Here is a 25,766-nt window from a genome sequence, read left to right as displayed (position 1 = left end):
TTAAAATGTTACAAAGTTGACATGTTGAGAGCCAAAGCAACAAGCAAACGCTGAAAAGGAAAGGCTCCTGCGCTAGACATAAACACGTAGCTTCGTGCATGAAGGACATGATCGTCATGTTTAAAGAGGGTATTTGTCGCGCTCCCTCTCCGCTTACGGCCATACCACTCTGAACGCGCCCGATCTCGGAAGCCAAGCAGGGTCGGCCTGGTTAGTACTTGGATGGGAGACCGCCTGGGAATACCAGGTGCTGTAAGCTTTTTGGCATCTCTTTGCAATCAGCAGAGACGCTGCTGCTCCTGCTTCAACAACCTGTTACTCTCTGCACCTGGCTGCACTTTTGGGGACAGCACAGATCACAATGTAAAGACACTTTTGTATTAAAATGTTACAAAGTTGACATGTTGAGAGCCAAAGCAACAAGCAAACGCTGAAAAGGAAAGGCTCCTGCGCTAGACATAAACACGTAGCTTCGTGCATGAAGGACATGATCGTCATGTTTAAAGAGGGTATTTGTCGCGCTCCCTCTCGCTTACGGCCATACCACTCTGAACGCGCCTGATCTCGTCCGATCTCGGAAGCCAAGCAGGGTCGGGCCTGGTTAGTACTTGGATGGGAGACCGCCTGGGAATACCAGGTGCTGTAAGCTTTTTGGCATCTCTTTGCAATCAGCAGAGGACGCTGCTGCTCCTGCTTCAACAACCTGTTACTCTGCACCTGGCTGCACTTTTGGGGACAGCACAGATCACAATGTAAAGACACTTTTGTATTAAAATGTTACAAAGTTGACATGTTGAGAGCCAAAGCAACAAGCAAACGCTGAAAAGGAAAGGCTCCTGCGCTAGACATAAACACGTAGCTTCGTGCATGAAGGACATGATCGTCATGTTTAAAGAGGGTATTTGTCGCGCTCCCTCTCGCTTACGGCCATACCACTCTGAACGCGCCCGATCTCGTCCGATCTCGGAAGCCAAGCAGGGTCGGGCCTGGTTAGTACTTGGATGGGAGACCGCCTGGGAATACCAGGTGCTGTAAGCTTTTTGGCATCTCTTTGCAATCAGCAGAGGACGCTGCTGCTCCTGCTTCAACAACCTGTTACTCTGCACCTGGCTGCACTTTTGGGGACAGCACAGATCACAATGTAAAGACACTTTTGTATTAAAATGTTACAAAGTTGACATGTTGAGAGCCAAAGCAACAAGCAAACGCTGAAAAGGAAAGGCTCCTGCGCTAGACATAAACACGTAGCTTCGTGCATGAAGGACATGATCGTCATGTTTAAAGAGGGTATTTGTCGCGCTCCCTCTCGCTTACGGCCATACCACTCTGAACACGCCCGATCTCGTCCGATCTCGGAAGCCAAGCAGGGTCGGGCCTGGTTAGTACTTGGATGGGAGACCGCCTGGGAATACCAGGTGCTGTAAGCTTTTTGGCATCTCTTTGCAATCAGCAGAGGACGCTGCTGCTCCTGCTTCAACAACCTGTTACTCTGCACCTGGCTGCACTTTTGGGGACGGGACAGCACAGATCACAATGTAAAGACACTTTTGTATTAAAATGTTACAAAGTTGACATGTTGAGAGCCAAAGCAACAAACAAACACTGAAAAGGAAAGGCTCCTGCGCTAGACATAAACACGTACACTCTAAAAAGTGTGACTGGGCTCAATTAATATTTACAAAATAAATACTAGTAACCTTTACATGAAAAAAATGACTGTGTGCAGTTTGGTATATTATTGTGTTGATCTAATCAAATTTGAATCATTTATCAATTGCATTTTACTCATTTCTGTTTGAATAATATCTGCTGAAAATCAGTGAGTAGAATTTAATTATATTTTATCAGTAAAGTCCACTATGTCAAAAAATTAATAAATGCTACTCAATGGGAACTCTTTGGTATTTAATCGCCGTACACTTCCGCCCAAGGCATTTGCGCCACACGAACGTTGATGTCTGCCACAGCCGTGTAGACTGCCATTTGCTCAAGGTAAGAGATTTTAATAACAAGACTTTATATCTATGTTGCCCCAGTAGTTGAACATTGTTTGCATTACTGCGAGTTACCGAACAAGTTTACTGGTAGTATTTTAAGTTTAATGTAGCTTATATCGTGATTCAGAGTCAGTCGGAGCTTCCCTCACCTTAACAAGCTAGCTAACAGTAGAGCGAGATGGCGAACAAACGTTGTGAGAGGTGAGTAAAAGTTAAATTTACTGCACTTCGTGTTATCGGCTATACTGTACTCGAGTAACACTTTATACTCGAGTATCATCCCGTCAAAAGCGGCATATTTACCGGCTTTACAACTTATCTGAGTGCTGGCGGCGGTAGCGGGGGTGGGGGTGGGGTGGCGGCGGTAGCTCCGACACATTTTTAAACACTGCGCCATTTTCTCGTTTTTTCTTTTTTTATACTTTGTCTGAAGTTATGTTGACAGGACGTCTGATAATATGCTTTATGCGTCATGCTCTGGTTTTCTGGATAGAGGCTGGTGTGTACATCGGCACCAAGTTCCCCGGTTAAAACGGCAAGAAGTTCACCCCCCCCCCCAAATGTGTGTTTTTAAAACCGTTGACTCTGGGTCATTACACTAACGCCGTTTGTGAACGCTGATTAGAGGTCAGTAAATAGGAGCATGATGCTAACTCTGAGCTGCCAGAGAGGCTTATCACCTCTTCTGAGTTTGTGCTTAAAATATTAATTATCCAAATGACTTAAAGCTATTAATTTCTTCCTAGGTGCATCAACACATCAAGACCACAGGTATGTATTGCACTTACTAAATACATGATACTACATTTCACATACAGTATATAGTGTAAAGGTTTGTTCACTGTTTTGCAATACTATGTTGATAACTTAGATATAAAAATCATCTTTTTATCTGCTTTTGTTGGTTAAGTAAATTTGATACAGTTTAATCTGAAGTTCCAACCTGAATTTGACCTAAACCTAAACTTTTTAAATGTACAAGACTGAAAAAGAACCAACGCTAAAATCAAAGGCCCTCGATTTTTATGTGTCACTGTACATTATGTAATTATTAGCACTATTGTTGAAGTAGGTTACTATTTATACAGTTATAATTAATAGGACTTTTTTTTTTCTCTATTTTAAGGTTTTTGCCTATGGGATGGCAGTGTAAGATCTGCAAGTCTTTGTCTGCTACAAAAGGGAACCTACTAAAGCATTACAGACTACAGCACGCAACATTTAGTCGTGGGCAATCTCAGCCATGTCTCCATGGTGGTTGCCCTTGCACATTCAAAACGCAGAGTGCGTTCCGCACACATTTGTCCAGGTACCATGCAGCTAAGGAAAGTCTACAGCCAAATATCATCTCCACTTTTAAGTGTTTAGTTTGTGATGCTAGTTGTTCTACTGAGAAGGACTTCTTTCAGCATATTGGAAATCATCTGAAAGTCCATGAAACTGTCTTTTGTGTATTTGAAGGGTGCAGTTTTCGGACAAATATTTACAATACATTTCTGAAACACAAAAGCAGAAGACACAAACCCTATTCTTTGAGTGATTTTAAGCAAGCTGTGTATGTGTATGATGGTGTTCCTGAGGTGATGTGCAATGCCTTGAAGCGCAAGAGCCCTGCAGACCGTAAATCTGCAAAGAATGTGAAAAAGCCTCGAAAGGCAGAAGTAAACTACCTCCCACCTTACCCAGCAGGAGATGATGAGGAAAGTCAAGAACAGCAAAGGATTCAGTTGCTAACTGAAGTAAGGAAAAAAGACAACAACAAATTGATCAAAGAAATGATGGCCAAAACCTTTGCACACCGAAGAAATGAAATCGTTGACCAATCACCCACCATAGAGGACATCAAAGCCAGATGGCCAGCTCTATTTGAGGCATCTAATGTGAGTTACAAGTGTATGGTAAACAGAAACATTCCTTTGCAACTGTGAGGGGTCAACTATTTAAATATAGTTTACAGGTTACATCTTTTGTCTTTTAGATCCAGGATGAGTTTCACAGAATCACAACGGTGCACCTGGAATCAAAGTTCATGTCCAAGCTGGATGAATACTCTCCCAGGCTTCTGAACCTCTTCCACTCAAAGGGCGGGACCATGGGATTGAGGTTGCAGACGATCCTACTGAAGGTATCCTAAGTTTGGCCATATTGTGTTTTTTTATCTATATTTATATTAAATCTGCAGGAGGAAAGTTAGCCTTTGACTGTCCATAAATTATATTAAAGGTGCAGTGTGTAGAATATAAGTGATTTCTAGAACAAAGGACTTGGTAAAAATGGAATATAACATTCAAAAGTAAGTATCAATTCCTATTCAATCAAATGAAGATATGGGCCGTTGTGTTTGTATTATTTGAGAAATAGCATTTTAATCTGCACAGGGGTAGGGGACCTTCAGGGGGCGGCCATTGCTGCCTATGTGTGGTGTGTTGCAATCTATAATTTCACCATTAGATACAGCCAAAAACAACATAAATTACACACTGCACCTTTAAATAAGTGCATATCTTTTTAATTACAGCAGTTTGTATGCACTTAATGGCCACCGAATTAGACATTGTTTGTCACACATTCTCAAAAATATGACCATCCAGTTAGCTCATGCAAAATATTTTCATTTTTATACACAGATAATAAATAATGTGCTCTATATATGTTTTACATTACTCTGTTCTTACCAGTGTATTTTCTGTATAAATGTAAACATCTGATTCTTTGAGCACCAGCTGCCACTCACTCCTATTTTAAAATAGAGTTAGAATGATATTGCTTCTTTTCCCCTACTGTAAATACTCCTTTTAACACTACTCCTAGTGTTAAAAACTGTGCCATATTAATTTATGTTATTTCAGGCTCCTAGCAATCCTACCATCAACATAAGAAGAGACATTGTCATCCGGTGTCTGATGTTGTACCTTGGGGAATCTGCCAATCAGCTCTTTAAAGAGTATGATGTAAGTTGAAATGCATGTCATATCTCTCTCTCTCTCTCTCAATCTGTATTTATTTAGGACCATCTCCTTTAGCTGTACAGTCTAAAATACAAAATGTTCTTGCTGTCTTAGGTTGCAGATGAAGACAGTGTGGCACAGGACCTTGCTGTACAAGGGATGAAAATATACAGCATCCAGACGAATCTGCCAGAAGGTACAGAGGACATCGGAATCGTGATAGACGGAACAAAGGTCCTGACCGCTCTGGGTAACTTTCCAAGGGCTTGTGCCATGCTCATTGGTTTGACGTATACAGTGAATCTTGCCTATCCCAAGGAGCTCAGGTACACTTTTGAATCTTTTCAGAAAATCTTCCTCGAGCTGGACTGCTCAAAGCTTTCCCCGAAGGTGAACAGCCTCAAGAGCAAGCTACTGGCTTAAGAAAGGGACCCCTAAATACAGTGAAGTGCTCACTAATTCTGTGCTGCAGTTAAGTGTTCAAGTCTTGTTCAGAATGTTATCCATACTCATTTGAAGGGTGTGATGTTATACTTTGGACTTACAACTGGCACAAGCAATTGTTTTTGTAGCTTAGTATTCCATAAGTAACGAGCAAATGATAATGCTGCATTATAACCAGGACAGTGAGAGTTGTGAAAACACAAAGCTTCTTGATGGACTGTGAACGCTTTGCCACCAGCTTAGGACATATGGATGCCAGTAACACAGTCCACTTTCACAGAGGCAAAACCAGACACTCCTCTTGTTTTTTACGATTTTCGGTTCTTGCATCACCACCTCACAGCTCCATTATGAAGATGGACAATATTCTACTGGGTCTTTATCTCTGTTTTGTGCCACTGTTAGTGAACACAAGCTGTACTGATCTGACACTGAGGAATCTACCTGTGCAATTGGCCTGCCTCAAATAGCAAGTGCCTTTGGTTTGCTCCAGAAATATTTTATCGTTCTGCTTGCAGGCCTCAAAGCTCCTGCCATTCTGGAAAGAAATTTTGAAAATATACATATACATCTGTTTTATCTGATGTAGTTGTTGATGTTTCACAGATTATGGATGTTTACTGTCACATGGTTTACAAAAGGTTTTGTCTGTTTTTTTAACAGCCTTCCTCTGTATTTCTATGTATTTTGGTATTTCACACAAAACATCTTTTTGAAAAATGTTGAAAATGTATGTGTAAACAAAGTTGCACAAATAAATGTTTACCTGCTGTTTTCCTACACATTGTAATTTGTTAACTGACCTTCAGTAAATTCTTGCAACAAGAAGGCGTGATATTAAGTAGATTCAACATAAAAAAATTATGGCAACAAAGTGACAATCAATAACATTAAATAGATTTTAAGTCATGGGTACCAATTATAAGTTGATATAACTTATTTTATTTATTGAATCCAAATCATTCTTATCCAGATATTTAGAAAGATAGCCTCAATTTCACACATAAAATTAGTAAATATAAATCAATATCATCCAGATATTTAGTAAATAAAAATCAATTTCATCTAAATAATTACTAAATAGAAATTAATTCCACCTAATTAATTAGTAAATCTAAATCACTTTTTTGCAGATATTTGGTATATCGAAATTATTTTTTTTCAGATACCTAGTAAATATTAATGAGTTTTCCCTGTAAATTTGATTCAGATTTACTCAACATTCACTATATTATTAGTAAATCCAAAATATTTCAACCAATGATTTCATTATTTTGTACTTAATAGTTTTGTTTTAATTTACTTAATTAAATCAATAATTTTTAATAAAAGTTGAAGTAATTAAAATCTATTCAATTATATTAAGTGTCACTTTGTTGCCTTAATTTTTTTAAGTAGACAATGGTCAAACTTTTCTGAGTGTAGCTTCGTGCATGAAGGACATGATCGTCATGTTTAAAGAGGGTATTTGTCGCGCTCCCTCTCGCTTACGGCCATACCACTCTGAACACGCCCGATCTCGGAAGCCAAGCAGGGTCGGGCCTGGTTAGTACTTGGATGGGAGACCGCCTGGGAATACCAGGTGCTGTAAGCTTTTTGGCATCTCTTTGCAATCAGCAGAGGACGCTGCTGCTCCTGCTTCAACAACCTGTTACTCTGCACCTGGCTGCACTTTTGGGGACGGGACAGCACAGATCACAATGTAAAGACACTTTTGTATTAAAATGTTACAAAGTTGACATGTTGAGAGCCAAAGCAACAAGCAAACGCTGAAAAGGAAAGGCTCCTGCGCTAGACATAAACACGTAGCTTCGTGCATGAAGGACATGATCGTCATGTTTAAAGAGGGTATTTGTCGCGCTCCCTCTCGCTTACGGCCATACCACTCTGAACACGCATGCGTGAGTCAAATGTGAGTCGGCAATACCTGTGTGAGAGAGAGGAGAGAGGATCGCGGACCTCTGTTTTTTTTCTACTTCCCTTAGTTCATTCTTCTTTCTTTTTTCATTACATCTTACTTTTCCGTGCACCCTTTGTTTGTTTATTTGTTTGGACATTCCCCCCGGCAGTTTTACTGTTCGGGGGAGGCTTATTTGAGTTTTTTTTTCATGTTTTCTCTGACGGATTTAATGGTGACGGAAGCGGGAAATGGCTCATTGATGACGGAAATGGATTACGGACATAAAACAAGTCAAGATGTAGCGGAGAAAGAAGTGAATGAGTGGGAAGTATTTGAAACAAAAGAACAGAGAGTTAGAAGAAAGAGTTTGAAAAAAAAAAGTAGCGAAGAGAGCACGGGAACAGCTGATTCAGCGATGACGGCGCCGGCGAGAGGAGAGAGAGAGGAGAGAGAGCGTCGAGCAGCACTGACAGCTACAACGGGCAGAGGACGGAGGAGCGAGACCGGAGGAGCCGTGAGGGAGAGCGGAGATGGAGATCGGACCAGGCCGCGACTCCATGGAGCTCCGAGAGCGGCGGCGGAGAGGGAGAGAGCAGCGGCGGGAGAGAGAGAGAAAGCAGCAGCGGCGGGCGAGCGAGAGGCGAGCGGCGGAGAGGAGAGAGAGACTGGAGCAGTCGGTGAGAGACAGCAGCGACAAGGAACAACAAAGCAGGCAGTTGGGAATATATACGATCGAGAATTAACAGCGAGCCTGGAAGTGACCGGACAAGACGAGGTCCCGGTGCTGGAACTCATGAGAGCCATCCGAGCTCTGTGTGGGGGGCTTATTGCCTGCAGAGCGACCGGTGCCAGGACGTATGAGATAACTATGTCTCATGCCAAGGGGAAGGAGCGGCTCCTAGACGGTTTCAAAATAGGTAACACAAGCATTTTAGTAAAAAACCTTTGTAACGATGAGTTAATGGTTTCCTTTCTAAACTTACCTGCGTATATCACAGACGATGAAATCATGCAAAAGCTTGAGGGATGGGGTGTATCGGCTGCATCCGCTATTAGAAGGAGGATGTGGCCGGGCACACAAGTAGCGGACGGGACGAGGTTTTTAAAAGTTAAATTTAATGACAAGGTGCAATCGTTACCGTATTCAGCGCGGTTTGAAACAGTAATGGGACCTGAATACTTCCGTGTGATACATGACAGACAAGCAAAAGTTTGCAGGATGTGCCTCCAGCCGGGGCACATCCTGAGAGATTGTCCGGAGTTCTCCTGTCACAAGTGCGGAGTCCAGGGACATTATGCGAGGGAGTGCAGCAGCCAACAAAAAAAGATTAAAAAATGTGAGGTGTGCTGCAACCTGATGGAGGAATGTAGCTGTAATTACAGTGAGTCTGATGTTGTGGCGGGGTCCGGATCGGAGGCACCGTCAACAGAGGCGGAGGACATGAGTGAGGAGGAGGAGGAAGGAGAAGAGGCCGGTGAGGGGGGCAGCGGCACCGTGGAAGCGGCTGACAGAGAGGGTCTCCCCCAGCGGAGGGCTACAAGCCTCGCAAAAGCCGCACAGAGCCTGGCCACAAAGCTGGTCGAGAGCAGAGACGGGCTGAGTGTAAACTCTGGTCCCCGAGAGAGAGGAAAGGGCAAGGGCGGAAACGGGCTCGCAGAGGGGCCGGAGCCGTCCATTGCCCTGGAATCGATGGACGTGGGGGAGACTCTGAGCGATCTGCAGCAGGCGGCAGCCGCACCCCCCAGAGCGCCGACCTCGACCTCCCCGACTCAGCAGGGGGAATCAGACGGTGACTCTGAGATGGACGTCGCCACCATCCAGAGCATCAGGAAGCAGCACACCTCTACTATAGCCGCCAGAACTAAGAAAAGGAAGAAAGAAAAAAGAACGATGAATAAACTAGGTGTTTAAAAAACTTTTTTTGTTACAATGTTGCTGCTGCACTCCCTGAACATCAATGGTCTCCGCACTTGTGGCAGGATGAAAAATATATTAAGTAATCCAGCCTGCGATGTCCTATGTCTCCAGGAGACAAGATGGGATGAGGACAGCTTAAAAGCAGCAACAAAGATATATAAAGGGGAAATATATTATAATAATGGCACTAATAAATCATGTGGAATAGCTACTATAATAAATACTAATATGATAGAAAATAGTAAACTAATATATAAGGATAATGAAGGTAGAATATTAATTATAGATATGATAGTAAATAATAGTACCTTTAGAATAATTAATATATATGCCAGTAACTGTGAAAAGGAGAGGAAAGAAATGTTTAACAAATTAGGTAGATGGATAAATAATAGAACAATAATCATAGGAGATTTTAATACTGTGTTATCAAAAGCCGATATCTCAGTTAATAATGTATATAAAAATGATATGAGTAGATTCACATTATATGAATTAATGCACAATTATAATTTATTAGATATATGGAGAATAGAAAACAAATTTAAAAGAGAATTTTCCAGGAGGCAGATAGTAAAAGGGAAGCTAAAACAATCAAGAATTGACCTATGCCTGGCTGCAACTGATACAATTAAGCAAATTAAAAGAGTATCTTATTCTTTCAATTCTTGGAGCGACCACGCCACAGTGGTGTGTCAGCTGGGGACAGGGGGAAGGATCAGGGGAGGAGGCTCCTGGTGTCTTAACTCCAGTCTCCTATCAAACCCAGTATATATAAAAAAAATAAAAAAACTACTGAATTATGCAAGAACAGAAATGCTAATAGATAATAATTATATAGAAAAATGGGACACTGTAAAAGAAAGAATCAAAAGATTAAGTATTAATTTTAGTAAAGAGGAAAGATGGAAAGAAAAACAGGAAGAACAAAACATCAGGAAGAAACTAGAAGATGAACTGATATTACTAGATAACCAAGGAAATAGAGACTGTGGGAAGTATGAATTATATAAAAATCAATTAAATAATATAGAAAGAAAAAAATGCAAAGGGGCAGCAATTAGATGCAGGTTTCAAAATTTAGTAGAGGGGGAAAAATGTACAGCGTTTTTTTTGGGGCTAGAAAAACAAAAACAGAAGAAAACCATAATTGAAGAACTGAAAGATAAAGACAATAACATCCAAAAAGACAAGATAAAAATACTCGAAATCATAACAGAATACTACAAAAACCTGTTCAAAAAAGAAGGCAGCGATATAAGGAAAACTGAAGAAATAATCTCTTACATAGACAGGAAGATAAACAAGGAAGATAAAATGTGGTGTGATAGCAAATTAACGATAAAAGAAATAGAAAACGCAATCAAAAATCTAAACAAAAACAAAAGTCCAGGAAGTGACGGCCTAACGGCCGACTTCTACATGGCTTTCAGTGAGCAGATGGCCCCCCTGTTGCTGGACCTCTATCAAGCAATTCAGGACAATAAACGGACACCAGAATCATTGACAAAAGGTATTATAACTTTAATATATAAGAACAAAGGAGACAGGAACAACATAAGCAACTACAGACCCATAAGCCTTCTAAACACAGATTACAAAATTTTGACAAAAACACTGGCAAATAGACTGAAACAAACATTAGATCAAGTAATTAGCACAAATCAAGCATATAGCATCCCAAACCGAGATATACAGGACTCATTACACACAATCAGAGACACAGTAAGAGGGATGAAGGTACAGGGGGGCCATTTGCTCACAATAGACTTAGAAAAAGCTTTTGACAGGGTGGAGCACAATTTTCTGTTCAAGGTATTAGGGAAAATGGGTTATGGTGACGGGTTTATTGAATGGGTGAAATTATTGTATACAGATGCTCGGAGTGTAATTAAATGTAATGGGTTTTTAACAGATAGCTTTAGGATAGGAAGATCAGTAAGGCAGGGCTGCCCTCTGTCAGCCCTGCTTTACAGTATAGTAACAGAACCACTAGCACAAGCAATACTACAAGACAAACATATTTTAGGAATAAACACACCAGCAAACAGAACAGTTAAAATAACCCAGTATGCAGACGACATAACCATCACAGTTAAATCAGGGGAATGTATAGACAGAATTTTAGATCACTTCAAAACATACAGTGCAGCATCAGGAGCCAAAATCAACATTCACAAATCAGAGTTAGGAACATTAGGACAGGATCAAAACATTGTAAATAAATGGGGTTTTTGTGTGAACAATGGGTGCAGGAAGATACTGGGAGTGTATATAGGGGGGCACGAGGGTGAGGATAGGGACAGAGGGTGGAGGGAAGTTTTAGGGAAAATACAGAATATTTTAAATTTATGGAAGAGTAGGGGTTTGACATTGAAAGGAAAGGTAATTGTAGTTAATGCTCTGATACTGTCAAAAATCAATCACATTTTGGGAACCTGTGAGCTGCCGCAATGGGCCCTAAATTCACTGAAAGCAGCAATCTCCTCCTTCCTATGGAGAGGAAAGGGAAATTCGATTGCTCACAGTGTGCTAATTTCTAATAAAAGGGAGGGGGGTCTAGGACTAATTGACATCAGTGCAAAAAAAGACGCACTCAGGGTCAAAATTATTAGGAATTTTCTTGACTTGGAACGGCAGTACCCCTGGGAGGACTGGATGGCGAGCTACCTGGCCGATTACGGGGAGAGAGACGCGTACAACCTGTGCGCCCTCCTCCCCGGGATGGCCAGGAGCCGCCTACCTGGCTTCTACCAGGAGGTACTTGAGGCATGGGACAAAATTCTGCCCCACCTCTGGCCTAAGTGCAGTAATAAAGAGCATGTGCTGCAGTTACCTCTCCTTGACTGTCCTTTTTTCATGTGTGGGGGAAGGGTTCTAATCAGCGGCCCTATGAGAGCCGCTGGGTTGACCAGGGTGGGTGATGTAGTGGATGGGAGCGGGTGTTTTAATGTCAATTTAGTGTGTGAGAAACTGAAAACAAAGAAGGTTAATTATAGAAAAGAAAATGTAAGAAAACTAAAGGGGAAATTTGAACAGGCCCTTGACCCTACATGGCGTGACCTTTTAAAACAAAAAGAGAGGGGAAACGGAGCCGCCCTTCCCCAGTTCCAGCACAAAATAAAGGACAAGGAAAATGACTTAAAGGGAATAAAAACAAGGACCTGGTACCGGTTGCTCATCCAACATATTCAAAGGCCCCCCACAGCAGAAAAACACTGGAAAACATCATACCCGGACATGGACATCTCTTCAATATGGACTTTTTTGGACACACCACTAATGGACAGCAAGACAATAAGCATGGACTACAACATAAGGCACAGAAGAATATACACCGGAATCAGACTACACCAGATCAACAAAGATAAGTATTCACGGACATGTGCAGTTTGTAATAACCAACCAGAAGATTTAGATCACTTACTTTTTTCATGTACACACACCATACCTTTACAAAACTTAGTCAAAACAATACTGAAAACACACTGTAATTACACACCACACAGGAATGTAGACTGGAAATGGAACTGGACATTTGGGCTCACAAAAAAACATGCAAAACAAAACATAACACTCATAAACACAATCCTCACAATAGCCAGGAAAGCCATATGGATAAGAAGGAACATTGCACTCTACGACAAGAAAACCATAAATATCATACACTTCTTCAAAAACACAGTTTCAACACATCTCAAAACAGTATTTACAGCAGACCCAGTCATATTCGATAAACATTTCAGCAGACACAACAGCTTGATCAGATTCACAGAAAACAATACAATCACTATTAACATATAAGGTTTTTTTTGTAAGCAGAACTGTTTGTCTTATGTGTGTGTACTTTGTGTATTTTGTGTTTACTAAGCAGAATCATAGCTTCGCGCTGGTTGTTTTATGTTTGTTTCATATAGATAAAGCAGAATCATAGCTTCGCGCTGGTTGTTTTATGTTTGTTTTATTTTGTTTACTAAGCAGAATCATAGCTTTGCGCTGGTTGTTTTATGTTGGTTTATTTTGTTAAATAGGTAGAATCATAGCTTCGCGCTGGTTGTTTTATGTTGGTTTATTATATTTGATTTATTAGACAGAACCATAACATTTTTTTTTTGCACTCAGTGTTATTGTGGCTGTGTGTCTTTTGTTTTGTCAACTTGTTTATTAATGTTTGTCTGCCCTTTAAATGTATGTAAAATAAGAATCGTGCTATATTTTTGATAATAAAATATAAAAAAAAAAAAACACGCCCGATCTCGTCCGATCTCGGAAGCCAAGCAGGGTCGGACCTGGTTAGTACTTGGATGGGAGACCGCCTGGGAATACCAGGTGCTGTAAGCTTTTTGGCATCTCTTTGCAATCAGCAGAGGACGCTGCTGCTCCTGCTTCAACAACCTGTTACTCTGCACCTGGCTGCACTTTTGGGGACAGCACAGATCACAATGTAAAGACACTTTTGTATTAAAATGTTACAAAGTTGACATGTTGAGAGCCAAAGCAACAAGCAAACGCTGAAAAGGAAAGGCTCCTGCGCTAGACATAAACACGTAGCTTCGTGCATGAAGGACATGATCGTCATGTTTAAAGAGGGTATTTGTCGCGCTCCCTCTCGCTTACGGCCATACCACTCTGAACACGCCCGATCTCGTCCGATCTCGGAAGCCAAGCAGGGTCGGGCCTGGTTAGTACTTGGATGGGAGACCGCCTGGGAATACCAGGTGCTGTAAGCTTTTTGGCATCTCTTTGCAATCAGCAGAGGACGCTGCTGCTCCTGCTTCAACAACCTGTTACTCTGCACCTGGCTGCACTTTTGGGGACGGGACAGCACAGATCACAATGTAAAGACACTTTTGTATTAAAATGTTACAAAGTTGACATGTTGAGAGCCAAAGCAACAAGCAAACGCTGAAAAGGAAAGGCTCCTGCGCTAGACATAAACACCTAGCTTCGTGCATGAAGGACATGATCGTCATGTTTAAAGAGGGTATTTGTCGCGCTCCCTCTCGCTTACGGCCATACCACTCTGAACACGCCCGATCTCGTCCGATCTCGGAAGCCAAGCAGGGTCGGGCCTGGTTAGTACTTGGATGGGAGACCGCCTGGGAATACCAGGTGCTGTAAGCTTTTTGGCATCTCTTTGCAATCAGCAGAGGACGCTGCTGCTCCTGCTTCAACAACCTGTTACTCTGCACCTGGCTGCACTTTTGGGGACGGGACAGCACAGATCACAATGTAAAGACACTTTTGTATTAAAATGTTACAAAGTTGACATGTTGAGAGCCAAAGCAACAAGCAAACGCTGAAAAGGAAAGGCTCCTGCGCTAGACATAAACACGTAGCTTCGTGCATGAAGGACATGATCGTCATGTTTAAAGAGGGTATTTGTCGCGCTCCCTCTCGCTTACGGCCATACCACTCTGAACACGCCCGATCTCGTCCGATCTCGGAAGCCAAGCAGGGTCGGGCCTGGTTAGTACTTGGATGGGAGACCGCCTGGGAATACCAGGTGCTGTAAGCTTTTTGGCATCTCTTTGCAATCAGCAGAGGACGCTGCTGCTCCTGCTTCAACAACCTGTTACTCTGCACCTGGCTGCACTTTTGGGGACGGGACAGCACAGATCACAATGTAAAGACACTTTTGTATTAAAATGTTACAAAGTTGACATGTTGAGAGCCAAAGCAACAAGCAAACGCTGAAAAGGAAAGGCTCCTGCGCTAGACATAAACACGTAGCTTCGTGCATGAAGGACATGATCGTCATGTTTAAAGAGGGTATTTGTCGCGCTCCCTCTCGCTTACGGCCATACCACTCTGAACACGCCCGATCTCGTCCGATCTCGGAAGCCAAGCAGGGTCGGGCCTGGTTAGTACTTGGATGGGAGACCGCCTGGGAATACCAGGTGCTGTAAGCTTTTTGGCATCTCTTTGCAATCAGCAGAGGACGCTGCTGCTCCTGCTTCAACAACCTGTTACTCTGCACCTGGCTGCACTTTTGGGGACGGGACAGCACAGATCACAATGTAAAGACACTTTTGTATTAAAATGTTACAAAGTTGACATGTTGAGAGCCAAAGCAACAAGCAAACGCTGAAAAGGAAAGGCTCCTGCGCTAGACATAAACACGTAGCTTCGTGCATGAAGGACATGATCGTCATGTTTAAAGAGGGTATTTGTCGCGCTCCCTCTCGCTTACGGCCATACCACTCTGAACACGCCCGATCTCGTCCGATCTCGGAAGCCAAGCAGGGTCGGGCCTGGTTAGTACTTGGATGGGAGACCGCCTGGGAATACCAGGTGCTGTAAGCTTTTTGGCATCTCTTTGCAATCAGCAGAGGACGCTGCTGCTCCTGCTTCAACAACCTGTTACTCTGCACCTGGCTGCACTTTTGGGGACGGGACAGCACAGATCACAATGTAAAGACACTTTTGTATTAAAATGTTACAAAGTTGACATGTTGAGAGCCAAAGCAACAAGCAAACGCTGAAAAGGAAAGGCTCCTGCGCTAGACATAAACACGTAGCTTCGTGCATGAAGGACATGATCGTCATGTTTAAAGAGGGTATTTGTCGCGCTCCCTCTCGCTTACGGCCATACCACTCTGAACACGCCCGATCTCGGAAGCCAAGCAGGGTCGGGCCTGGTTAGTACTTGGATGGGAGACCGCCTGGGAATACCAGGTGCTGTAAGCTTTTTGGCATCTCTTTGCAATCAGCAGAGGACGCTGCTGCTCCTGCTTCAACAACCTGTTACTCTGCACCTGGCTGCACTTTCGGGGACGGGACAGCACAGATCACAATGTAAAGACACTTTTGTATTAAAATGTTACAAAGTTGACATGTTGAGAGCCAAAGCAACAAGCAAACGCTGAAAAGGAAAGGCTCCTGCGCTAGACATGAACACGTAGCTTCGTGCATGAAGGACATGATCGTCATGTTTAAAGAGGGTATTTGTCGCGCTCCCTCTCGCTTGCGGCCATACCACTCTGAACACGCCCGATCTCGTCCGATCTCGGAAGCCAAGCAGGGTCGGGCCTGGTTAGTACTTGGATGGGAGACCGCCTGGGAATACCAGGTGCTGTAAGCTTTTTGGCATCTCTTTGCAATCAGCAGAGGACGCTGCTGCTCCTGCTTCAACAACCTGTTACTCTGCACCTGGCTGCACTTTCGGGGACGGGACAGCACAGATCACAATGTAAAGACACTTTTGTATTAAAATGTTACAAAGTTGACATGTTGAGAGCCAAAGCAACAAGCAAACGCTGAAAAGGAAAGGCTCCTGCGCTAGACATGAACACGTAGCTTCGTGCATGAAGGACATGATCGTCATGTTTAAAGAGGGTATTTGTCGCGCTCCCTCTCGCTTACGGCCATACCACTCTGAACACGCCCGATCTCGTCCGATCTCGGAAGCCAAGCAGGGTCGGGCCTGGTTAGTACTTGGATGGGAGACCGCCTGGGAATACCAGGTGCTGTAAGCTTTTTGGCATCTCTTTGCAATCAGCAGAGGACGCTGCTGCTCCTGCTTCAACAACCTGTTACTCTGCACCTGGCTGCACTTTTGGGGACGGGACAGCACAGATCACAATGTAAAGACACTTTTGTATTAAAATGTTACAAAGTTGACATGTTGAGAGCCAAAGCAACAAGCAAACGCTGAAAAGGAAAGGCTCCTGCGCTAGACATAAACACGTAGCTTCGTGCATGAAGGACATGATCGTCATGTTTAAAGAGGGTATTTGTCGCGCTCCCTCTCGCTTACGGCCATACCACTCTGAACACGCCCGATCTCGTCCGATCTCGGAAGCCAAGCAGGGTCGGGCCTGGTTAGTACTTGGATGGGAGACCGCCTGGGAATACCAGGTGCTGTAAGCTTTTTGGCATCTCTTTGCAATCAGCAGAGGACGCTGCTGCTCCTGCTTCAACAACCTGTTACTCTGCACCTGGCTGCACTTTTGGGGACGGACAGCACAGATCACAATGTAAAGACACTTTTGTATTAAAATGTTACAAAGTTGACATGTTGAGAGCCAAAGCAACAAGCAAACGCTGAAAAGGAAAGGCTCCTGCGCTAGACATAAACACGTAGCTTCGTGCATGAAGGACATGATCGTCATGTTTAAAGAGGGTATTTGTCGCGCTCCCTCTCGCTTACGGCCATACCACTCTGAACACGCCCGATCTCGTCCGATCTCGGAAGCCAAGCAGGGTCGGGCCTGGTTAGTACTTGGATGGGAGACCGCCTGGGAATACCAGGTGCTGTAAGCTTTTTGGCATCTCTTTGCAATCAGCAGAGGACGCTGCTGCTCCTGCTTCAACAACCTGTTACTCTGCACCTGGCTGCACTTTCGGGGACGGGACAGCACAGATCACAATGTAAAGACACTTTTGTATTAAAATGTTACAAAGTTGACATGTTGAGAGCCAAAGCAACAAGCAAACGCTGAAAAGGAAAGGCTCCTGCGCTAGACATAAACACGTAGCTTCGTGCATGAAGGACATGATCGTCATGTTTAAAGAGGGTATTTGTCGCGCTCCCTCTCGCTTACGGCCATACCACTCTGAACACGCCCGATCTCGTCCGATCTCGGAAGCCAAGCAGGGTCGGGCCTGGTTAGTACTTGGATGGGAGACCGCCTGGGAATACCAGGTGCTGTAAGCTTTTTGGCATCTCTTTGCAATCAGCAGAGGACGCTGCTGCTCCTGCTTCAACAACCTGTTACTCTGCACCTGGCTGCACTTTTGGGGACGGGACAGCACAGATCACAATGTAAAGACACTTTTGTATTAAAATGTTACAAAGTTGACATGTTGAGAGCCAAAGCAACAAGCAAACGCTGAAAAGGAAAGGCTCCTGCGCTAGACATAAACACGTAGCTTCGTGCATGAAGGACATGATCGTCATGTTTAAAGAGGGTATTTGTCGCGCTCCCTCTCGCTTACGGCCATACCACTCTGAACACGCCCGATCTCGTCCGATCTCGGAAGCCAAGCAGGGTCGGGCCTGGTTAGTACTTGGATGGGAGACCGCCTGGGAATACCAGGTGCTGTAAGCTTTTTGGCATCTCTTTGCAATCAGCAGAGGACGCTGCTGCTCCTGCTTCAACAACCTGTTACTCTGCACCTGGCTGCACTTTTGGGGACGGGACAGCACAGATCACAATGTAAAGACACTTTTGTATTAAAATGTTACAAAGTTGACATGTTGAGAGCCAAAGCAACAAGCAAACGCTGAAAAGGAAAGGCTCCTGCGCTAGACATAAACACGTAGCTTCGTGCATGAAGGACATGATCGTCATGTTTAAAGAGGGTATTTGTCGCGCTCCCTCTCGCTTACGGCCATACCACTCTGAACACGCCCGATCTCGTCCGATCTCGGAAGCCAAGCAGGGTCGGGCCTGGTTAGTACTTGGATGGGAGACCGCCTGGGAATACCAGGTGCTGTAAGCTTTTTGGCATCTCTTTGCAATCAGCAGAGGACGCTGCTGCTCCTGCTTCAACAACCTGTTACTCTGCACCTGGCTGCACTTTTGGGGACGGGACAGCACAGATCACAATGTAAAGACACTTTTGTATTAAAATGTTACAAAGTTGACATGTTGAGAGCCAAAGCAACAAGCAAACGCTGAAAAGGAAAGGCTCCTGCGCTAGACATAAACACGTAGCTTCGTGCATGAAGGACATGATCGTCATGTTTAAAGAGGGTATTTGTCGCGCTCCCTCTCGCTTACGGCCATACCACTCTGAACACGCATGCGTGAGTCAAACGTGAGTCGGCAATACCTGTGTGAGAGAGAGGAGAGAGGATCGCGGACCTCTGTTTTTTTTCTACTTCCCTTAGTTCATTCTTCTTTCTTTTTTCATTACATCTTACTTTTCCGTGCATCCTTTGTTTGTTTATTTGTTTGGACATTCCCCCCGGCAGTTTTACTGTTCGGGGGAGGCTTATTTGAGTTTTTTTTTCATGTTTTCTCGGACGGATTTAATGGTGACGGAAGCGGGAAATGGCTCATTAATTACGGAAATGGATCACGGACATAAATTAAGTCAAGTTGTAGCGGAGAAAGAAATGAATGAGTGGGAAGTAGTCGAAACAAAAGAACAGAGAGTCAGAAGAAAGAGTTTGAAAAAAAAAGTAGCGAAGAGAGCACGGGAACAGCTGATTCAGCGATGACGGCGCCGGCGAGAGGAGAGAGAGAGGAGAGAGAGAGGAGAGAGAGCGGCGAGCAGCAATGACAGCTGCAACGGGCAGAGGACGGAGGAGCGAGACCGGAGGAGCCGTGAGGGAGAGCGGAGATGGAGATCGGACCAGGCCGGGACTCCATGGAGCTCCGAGAGCGGCGGCGGAGAGGGAGAGAGCAGCGGCGGGAGAGAGAGAGAAAGCAGCAGCGGCGGGCGAGCGAGAGGCGAGCGGCGGAGAGGAGAGAGAGAGAAAGCAGCAGCGGCGGGCGAGCGAGAGGCGAGCGGCGGAGAGGAGAGAGAGACTGGAGCAGTCGGTGAGAGACAGCAGAGACAAGAAACAACAAAGCACGCAGTTGGGAATATATACGATCGAGAATTAACAGCGAGCCTGGAAGTGACCGGACAAGACGAGGTCCCGGTGCTGGAACTCATGAGAGCCATCCGAGCTCTGTGTGGGGGGCTTATTGCCTGCAGAGCGACCGGTGCCAGGACGTATGAGATAACTATGTCTCATGCCAAGGGGAAGGAGCGGCTCCTAGACGGTTTCAAAATAGGTAACACAAGCATTTTAGTAAAAAACCTTTGTAACGATGAGTTAATGGTTTCCTTTCTAAACTTACCTGCGTATATCACAGACGATGAAATCATGCAAAAGCTTGAGGGATGGGGTGTATCGGCTGCATCCGCTATTAGAAGGAGGATGTGGCCGGGCACACAAGTAGCGGACGGGACGAGGTTTTTAAAAGTTAAATTTAATGACAAGGTGCAATCGTTACCGTATTCAGCGCGGTTTGAAACAGTAATGGGACCTGAATACTTCCGTGTGATACACGACAGACAAGCAAAAGTTTGCAGGATGTGCCTCCAGCCGGGGCACATCCTGAGAGATTGTCCGGAGTTCTCCTGTCACAAGTGCGGAGTCCAGGGACATTATGCGAGGGAGTGCAGCAGCCAACAAAAAAAGATTAAAAAATGTGAGGTGTGCTGCAACCTGATGGAGGAATGTAGCTGTAATTACAGTGAGTCTGATGTTGTGGCGGGGTCCGGATCGGAGGCACCGTCAACAGAGGCGGAGGACATGAGTGAGGAGGAGGAGGAAGGAGAAGAGGCCGGTGAGGGGGGCAGCGGCACCGTGGAAGCGGCTGACAGAGAGGGTCTCCCCCAGCGGAGGGCTACAAGCCTCGCAAAAGCCGCACAGAGCCTGGCCACAAAGCTGGTCGAGAGCAGAGACGGGCTGAGTGTAAACTCTGGTCCCCGAGAGAGAGGAAAGGGCAAGGGCGGAAACGGGCTCGCAGAGGGGCCGGAGCCGTCCATTGCCCTGGAATCGATGGACGTGGGGGAGACTCTGAGCGATCTGCAGCAGGCGGCAGCCGCACCCCCCAGAGCGCCGGCCTCGACCTCCCCGACTCAGCAGGGGGAATCAGACGGTGACTCTGAGATGGACGTCGCCACCATCCAGAGCATCAGGAAGCAGCACACCTCTACTATAGCCGCTAGAACTAAGAAAAGGAAGAAAGAAAAAAGAACGATGAATAAACTAGGTGTTTAAAAAACATTTTTTTGTTACAATGTTGCTGCTGCACTCCCTGAACATCAATGGTCTCCGCACTTGTGGCAGGATGAAAAATATATTAAGTAATCCAGCCTGCGATGTCCTATGTCTCCAGGAGACAAGATGGGATGAGGACAGCTTAAAAGCAGCAACAAAGATATATAAAGGGGAAATATATTATAATAATGGCACTAATAAATCATGTGGAATAGCTACTATAATAAATACTAATATGATAGAAAATAGTAAACTAATATATAAGGATAATGAAGGTAGAATATTAATTATAGATATGATAGTAAATAATAGTACCTTTAGAATAATTAATATATATGCCAGTAACTGTGAAAAGGAGAGGAAAGAAATGTTTAACAAATTAGGTAGATGGATAAATAATAGAACAATAATCATAGGAGATTTTAATACTGTGTTATCAAAAGCCGATATCTCAGTTAATAATGTATATAAAAATGATATGAGTAGATTCACATTATATGAATTAATGCACAATTATAATTTATTAGATATATGGAGAATAGAAAACAAATTTAAAAGAGAATTTTCCAGGAGGCAGATAGTAAAAGGGAAGCTAAAACAATCAAGAATTGACCTATGCCTGGCTGCAACTGATACAATTAAGCAAATTAAAAGAGTATCTTATTCTTTCAATTCTTGGAGCGACCACGCCACAGTGGTGTGTCAGCTGGGGACAGGGGGAGAGATCAGGGGAGGAGGCTCCTGGTGTCTTAACTCCAGTCTCCTATCAAACCCAGTATATATAAAAAAAATAAAAAAACTACTGAATTATGCAAGAACAGAAATGCTAATAGATAATAATTATATAGAAAAATGGGATACTGTAAAAGAAAGAATCAAAAGATTAAGTATTAATTTTAGTAAAGAGGAAAGATGGAAAGAAAAACAGGAAGAACAAAACATCAGGAAGAAACTAGAAGATGAACTGATATTACTAGATAACCAAGGAAATAGAGACTGTGGGAAGTATGAATTATATAAAAATCAATTAAATAATATAGAAAGAAAAAAATGCAAAGGGGCAGCAATTAGATGCAGGTTTCAAAATTTAGTAGAGGGGGAAAAATGTACAGCGTTTTTTTTGGGGCTAGAAAAACAAAAACAGAAGAAAACCATAATTGAAGAACTGAAAGATAAAGACAATAACATCCAAAAAGACAAGATAAAAATACTCGAAATCATAACAGAATACTACAAAAACCTGTTCAAAAAAGAAGGCAGCGATATAAGGAAAACTGAAGAAATAATCTCTTACATAGACAGGAAGATAAACAAGGAAGATAAAATGTGGTGTGATAGCAAATTAACGATAAAAGAAATAGAAAACGCAATCAAAAATCTAAACAAAAACAAAAGTCCAGGAAGTGACGGCCTAACGGCCGACTTCTACATGGCTTTCAGTGAGCAGATGGCCCCCCTGTTGCTGGACCTCTATCAAGCAATTCAGGACAATAAACGGACACCAGAATCATTGACAAAAGGTATTATAACTTTAATATATAAGAACAAAGGAGACAGGAACAACATAAGCAACTACAGACCCATAAGCCTTCTAAACACAGATTACAAAATTTTGACAAAAACACTGGCAAATAGACTGAAACAAACATTAGATCAAGTAATTAGCACAAATCAAGCATATAGCATCCCAAACCGAGATATACAGGACTCATTACACACAATCAGAGACACAGTAAGAGGGATGAAGGTACAGGGGGGCCATTTGCTCACAATAGACTTAGAAAAAGCTTTTGACAGGGTGGAGCACAATTTTCTGTTCAAGGTATTGGGGAAAATGGGTTATGGTGACGGGTTTATTGAATGGGTGAAATTATTGTATACAGATGCTCGGAGTGTAATTAAATGTAATGGGTTTTTAACAGATAGCTTTAGGATAGGAAGATCAGTAAGGCAGGGCTGCCCTCTGTCAGCCCTGCTTTACAGTATAGTAACAGAACCACTAGCACAAGCAATACTACAAGACAAACATATTTTAGGAATAAACACACCAGCAAACAGAACAGTTAAAATAACCCAGTATGCAGACGACATAACCATCACAGTTAAATCAGGGGAATGTATAGACAGAATTTTAGATCACTTCAAAACATACAGTGCAGCATCAGGAGCCAAAATCAACATTCACAAATCAGAGTTAGGAACATTAGGACAGGATCAAAACATTGTAAATAAATGGGGTTTTTGTGTGAACAATGGGTGCAGGAAGATACTGGGAGTGTATATAGGGGGGCACGAGGGTGAGGATAGGGACAGAGGGTGGAGGGAAGTTTTAGGGAAAATACAGAATATTTTAAATTTATGGAAGAGTAGGGGTTTGACATTGAAAGGAAAGGTAATTGTAGTTAATGCTCTGATACTGTCAAAAATCAATCACATTTTGGGAACCTGTGAGCTGCCGCAATGGGCCCTAAATTCACTGAAAGCAGCAATCTCCTCCTTCCTATGGAGAGGAAAGGGAAATTCGATTGCTCACAGTGTGCTAATTTCTAATAAAAGGGAGGGGGGTCTAGGACTAATTGACATCAGTGCAAAAAAAGACGCACTCAGGGTCAAAATTATTAGGAATTTTCTTGACTTGGAACGGCAGTACCCCTGGGAGGACTGGATGGCGAGCTACCTGGCCGATTACGGGGAGAGAGACGCGTACAACCTGTGCGCCCTCCTCCCCGGGATGGCCAGGAGCCGCCTACCTGGCTTCTACCAGGAGGTACTTGAGGCATGGGACAAAATTCTGCCCCACCTCTGGCCTAAGTGCAGTAATAAAGAGCATGTGCTGCAGTTACCTCTCCTTGACTGTCCTTTTTTCATGTGTGGGGGAAGGGTTCTAATCAGCGGCCCTATGAGAGCCGCTGGGTTGACCAGGGTGGGTGATGTAGTGGATGGGAGCGGGTGTTTTAATGTCAATTTAGTGTGTGAGAAACTGAAAACAAAGAAGGTTAATTATAGAAAAGAAAATGTAAGAAAACTAAAGGGGAAATTTGAACAGGCCCTGGATCCTACATGGCGTGACCTTTTAAAACAAAAAGAGAGGGGAAACGGAGCCGCCTTTCCCCAGTTCCAGCACAAAATAAAGGACAAGGAAAATGACTTAAAGGAAATAAAAACAAGGACCTGGTACCGGTTGCTCATCCAACATATTCAAAGGCCCCCCACAGCAGAAAAACACTGGAAAACATCATACCCGGACATGGACATCTCTTCAATATGGACTTTTTTGGACACACCACTAATGGACAGCAAGACAATAAGCATGGACTACAACATAAGGCACAGAAGAATATACACCGGAATCAGACTACACCAGATCAACAAAGATAAGTATTCACGGACATGTGCAGTTTGTAATAACCAACCAGAAGATTTAGATCACTTACTTTTTTCATGTACACACACCATACCTTTACAAAACTTAGTCAAAACAATACTGAAAACACACTGTAATTACACACCACACAGGAATGTAGACTGGAAATGGAACTGGACATTTGGGCTCACAAAAAAACATGCAAAACAAAACATAACACTCATAAACACAATCCTCACAATAGCCAGGAAAGCCATATGGATAAGAAGGAACATTGCACTCTACGACAAGAAAACCATAAATATCATACACTTCTTCAAAAACACAGTTTCAACACATCTCAAAACAGTATTTACAGCAGACCCAGTCATATTCGATAAACATTTCAGCAGACATAACAGCTTGATCAGATTCACAGAAAACAATACAATCACTATTAACATGTAAGGTTTTTTTTGTAAGCAGAACTGTTTGTCTTATGTGTGTGTACTTTGTGTATTTGTGTTTACTAAGCAGAATCATAGCTTCGCGATGGTTGTTTTATGTTTGTTTCATATAGATAAAGCAGAATCATAGCTTCGCGCTGGTTGTTTTATGTTGGTTTATTTTGTTTACTAAGCAGAACCATAGCTTCGTGCTGGTTGTTTTATGTTTGTTTTATTTTGTTTACTTAGCAGAATCATAGCTTTGCGCTGGTTGTTTTATGTTGGTTTATTTTGTTAAATAGGTAGAATCATAGCTTCGCGCTGGGTGTTTTATGTTGGTTTATTATATTTGATTTATTAGACAGAACCATAACATTTTTTTTTGCACTCAGTGTTATTGTGGCTGTGTGTCTTTTGTTTTGTCAACTTGTTTATTAATGTTTGTCTGCCCTTTAAATGTATGTAAAATAAGAATCGTGCTATATTTTTGATAATAAAATATAAAAAAAAAAAAAACACGCCCGATCTCGTCCGATCTCGGAAGCCAAGCAGGGTCGGGCCTGGTTAGTACTTGGATGGGAGACCGCCTGGGAATACCAGGTGCTGTAAGCTTTTTGGCATCTCTTTGCAATCAGCAGAGGACGCTGCTGCTCCTGCTTCAACAACCTGTTACTCTGCACCTGGCTGCACTTTTGGGGACGGGACAGCACAGATCACAATGTAAAGACACTTTTGTATTAAAATGTTACAAAGTTGACATGTTGAGAGCCAAAGCAACAAGCAAACGCTGAAAAGGAAAGGCTCCTGCGCTAGACATAAACACGTAGCTTCGTGCATGAAGGACATGATCGTCATGTTTAAAGAGGGTATTTGTCGCGCTCCCTCTCGCTTACGGCCATACCACTCTGAACACGCCCGATCTCGGAAGCCAAGCAGGGTCGGGCCTGGTTAGTACTTGGATGGGAGACCGCCTGGGAATACCAGGTGCTGTAAGCTTTTTGGCATCTCTTTGCAATCAGCAGAGGACGCTGCTGCTCCTGCT

General features: G+C 43.3%; 15 non-coding genes and 4 pseudogenes across 15 annotated transcripts; all 19 read left to right on the top strand.

Annotated features, from left to right (window-relative positions):
- Positions 1–151: 151 nt before the first annotated feature.
- Positions 152–259, top strand: LOC130168710 (5S ribosomal RNA; annotated as a pseudogene).
- A 271-nt stretch (positions 260–530) lies between these two features.
- LOC130168568 (5S ribosomal RNA) lies at positions 531–649 on the top strand. The gene has a single exon (XR_008827585.1). It is a non-coding gene; the product is annotated as a 5S ribosomal RNA (ribosomal RNA).
- Positions 650–919: 270 nt separating this feature from the next.
- Positions 920–1,038, top strand: LOC130168430 (5S ribosomal RNA). The gene has a single exon (XR_008827454.1). It is a non-coding gene; the product is annotated as a 5S ribosomal RNA (ribosomal RNA).
- A 270-nt stretch (positions 1,039–1,308) lies between these two features.
- On the top strand, positions 1,309–1,427 carry LOC130168537 (5S ribosomal RNA). The gene has a single exon (XR_008827556.1). It is a non-coding gene; the product is annotated as a 5S ribosomal RNA (ribosomal RNA).
- A 5,447-nt stretch (positions 1,428–6,874) lies between these two features.
- Positions 6,875–6,983, top strand: LOC130168675 (5S ribosomal RNA; annotated as a pseudogene).
- Positions 6,984–13,818: 6,835 nt separating this feature from the next.
- On the top strand, positions 13,819–13,937 carry LOC130168536 (5S ribosomal RNA). Its single transcript, XR_008827555.1, has one exon. It is a non-coding gene; the product is annotated as a 5S ribosomal RNA (ribosomal RNA).
- A 275-nt stretch (positions 13,938–14,212) lies between these two features.
- On the top strand, positions 14,213–14,331 carry LOC130168535 (5S ribosomal RNA). Its single transcript, XR_008827554.1, has one exon. It is a non-coding gene; the product is annotated as a 5S ribosomal RNA (ribosomal RNA).
- Positions 14,332–14,606: 275 nt separating this feature from the next.
- Positions 14,607–14,725, top strand: LOC130168534 (5S ribosomal RNA). Its single transcript, XR_008827553.1, has one exon. It is a non-coding gene; the product is annotated as a 5S ribosomal RNA (ribosomal RNA).
- Positions 14,726–15,000: 275 nt separating this feature from the next.
- Positions 15,001–15,119, top strand: LOC130168533 (5S ribosomal RNA). The gene has a single exon (XR_008827552.1). It is a non-coding gene; the product is annotated as a 5S ribosomal RNA (ribosomal RNA).
- Positions 15,120–15,394: 275 nt separating this feature from the next.
- Positions 15,395–15,513, top strand: LOC130168532 (5S ribosomal RNA). Its single transcript, XR_008827551.1, has one exon. It is a non-coding gene; the product is annotated as a 5S ribosomal RNA (ribosomal RNA).
- A 275-nt stretch (positions 15,514–15,788) lies between these two features.
- Positions 15,789–15,897, top strand: LOC130168674 (5S ribosomal RNA; annotated as a pseudogene).
- Positions 15,898–16,172: 275 nt separating this feature from the next.
- LOC130168569 (5S ribosomal RNA) lies at positions 16,173–16,291 on the top strand. The gene has a single exon (XR_008827586.1). It is a non-coding gene; the product is annotated as a 5S ribosomal RNA (ribosomal RNA).
- Positions 16,292–16,566: 275 nt separating this feature from the next.
- On the top strand, positions 16,567–16,685 carry LOC130168531 (5S ribosomal RNA). The gene has a single exon (XR_008827550.1). It is a non-coding gene; the product is annotated as a 5S ribosomal RNA (ribosomal RNA).
- A 275-nt stretch (positions 16,686–16,960) lies between these two features.
- LOC130168530 (5S ribosomal RNA) lies at positions 16,961–17,079 on the top strand. Its single transcript, XR_008827549.1, has one exon. It is a non-coding gene; the product is annotated as a 5S ribosomal RNA (ribosomal RNA).
- Positions 17,080–17,353: 274 nt separating this feature from the next.
- Positions 17,354–17,472, top strand: LOC130168529 (5S ribosomal RNA). The gene has a single exon (XR_008827548.1). It is a non-coding gene; the product is annotated as a 5S ribosomal RNA (ribosomal RNA).
- Positions 17,473–17,747: 275 nt separating this feature from the next.
- Positions 17,748–17,866, top strand: LOC130168528 (5S ribosomal RNA). The gene has a single exon (XR_008827547.1). It is a non-coding gene; the product is annotated as a 5S ribosomal RNA (ribosomal RNA).
- Positions 17,867–18,141: 275 nt separating this feature from the next.
- On the top strand, positions 18,142–18,260 carry LOC130168526 (5S ribosomal RNA). Its single transcript, XR_008827545.1, has one exon. It is a non-coding gene; the product is annotated as a 5S ribosomal RNA (ribosomal RNA).
- Positions 18,261–18,535: 275 nt separating this feature from the next.
- LOC130168525 (5S ribosomal RNA) lies at positions 18,536–18,654 on the top strand. Its single transcript, XR_008827544.1, has one exon. It is a non-coding gene; the product is annotated as a 5S ribosomal RNA (ribosomal RNA).
- A 6,957-nt stretch (positions 18,655–25,611) lies between these two features.
- LOC130168673 (5S ribosomal RNA) lies at positions 25,612–25,720 on the top strand (annotated as a pseudogene).
- The last annotated feature ends 46 nt before the right edge of the window (positions 25,721–25,766 follow it).

The sequence above is a fragment of the Seriola aureovittata genome, chromosome 4, assembly GCF_021018895.1.
Source record: "Seriola aureovittata isolate HTS-2021-v1 ecotype China chromosome 4, ASM2101889v1, whole genome shotgun sequence".
Lineage (NCBI taxonomy): Eukaryota > Metazoa > Chordata > Actinopteri > Carangiformes > Carangidae > Seriola > Seriola aureovittata.
The sequence above is the reverse complement of the archived record's forward strand: the minus strand, read 5'-3'. Positions and strand labels throughout refer to the sequence as shown.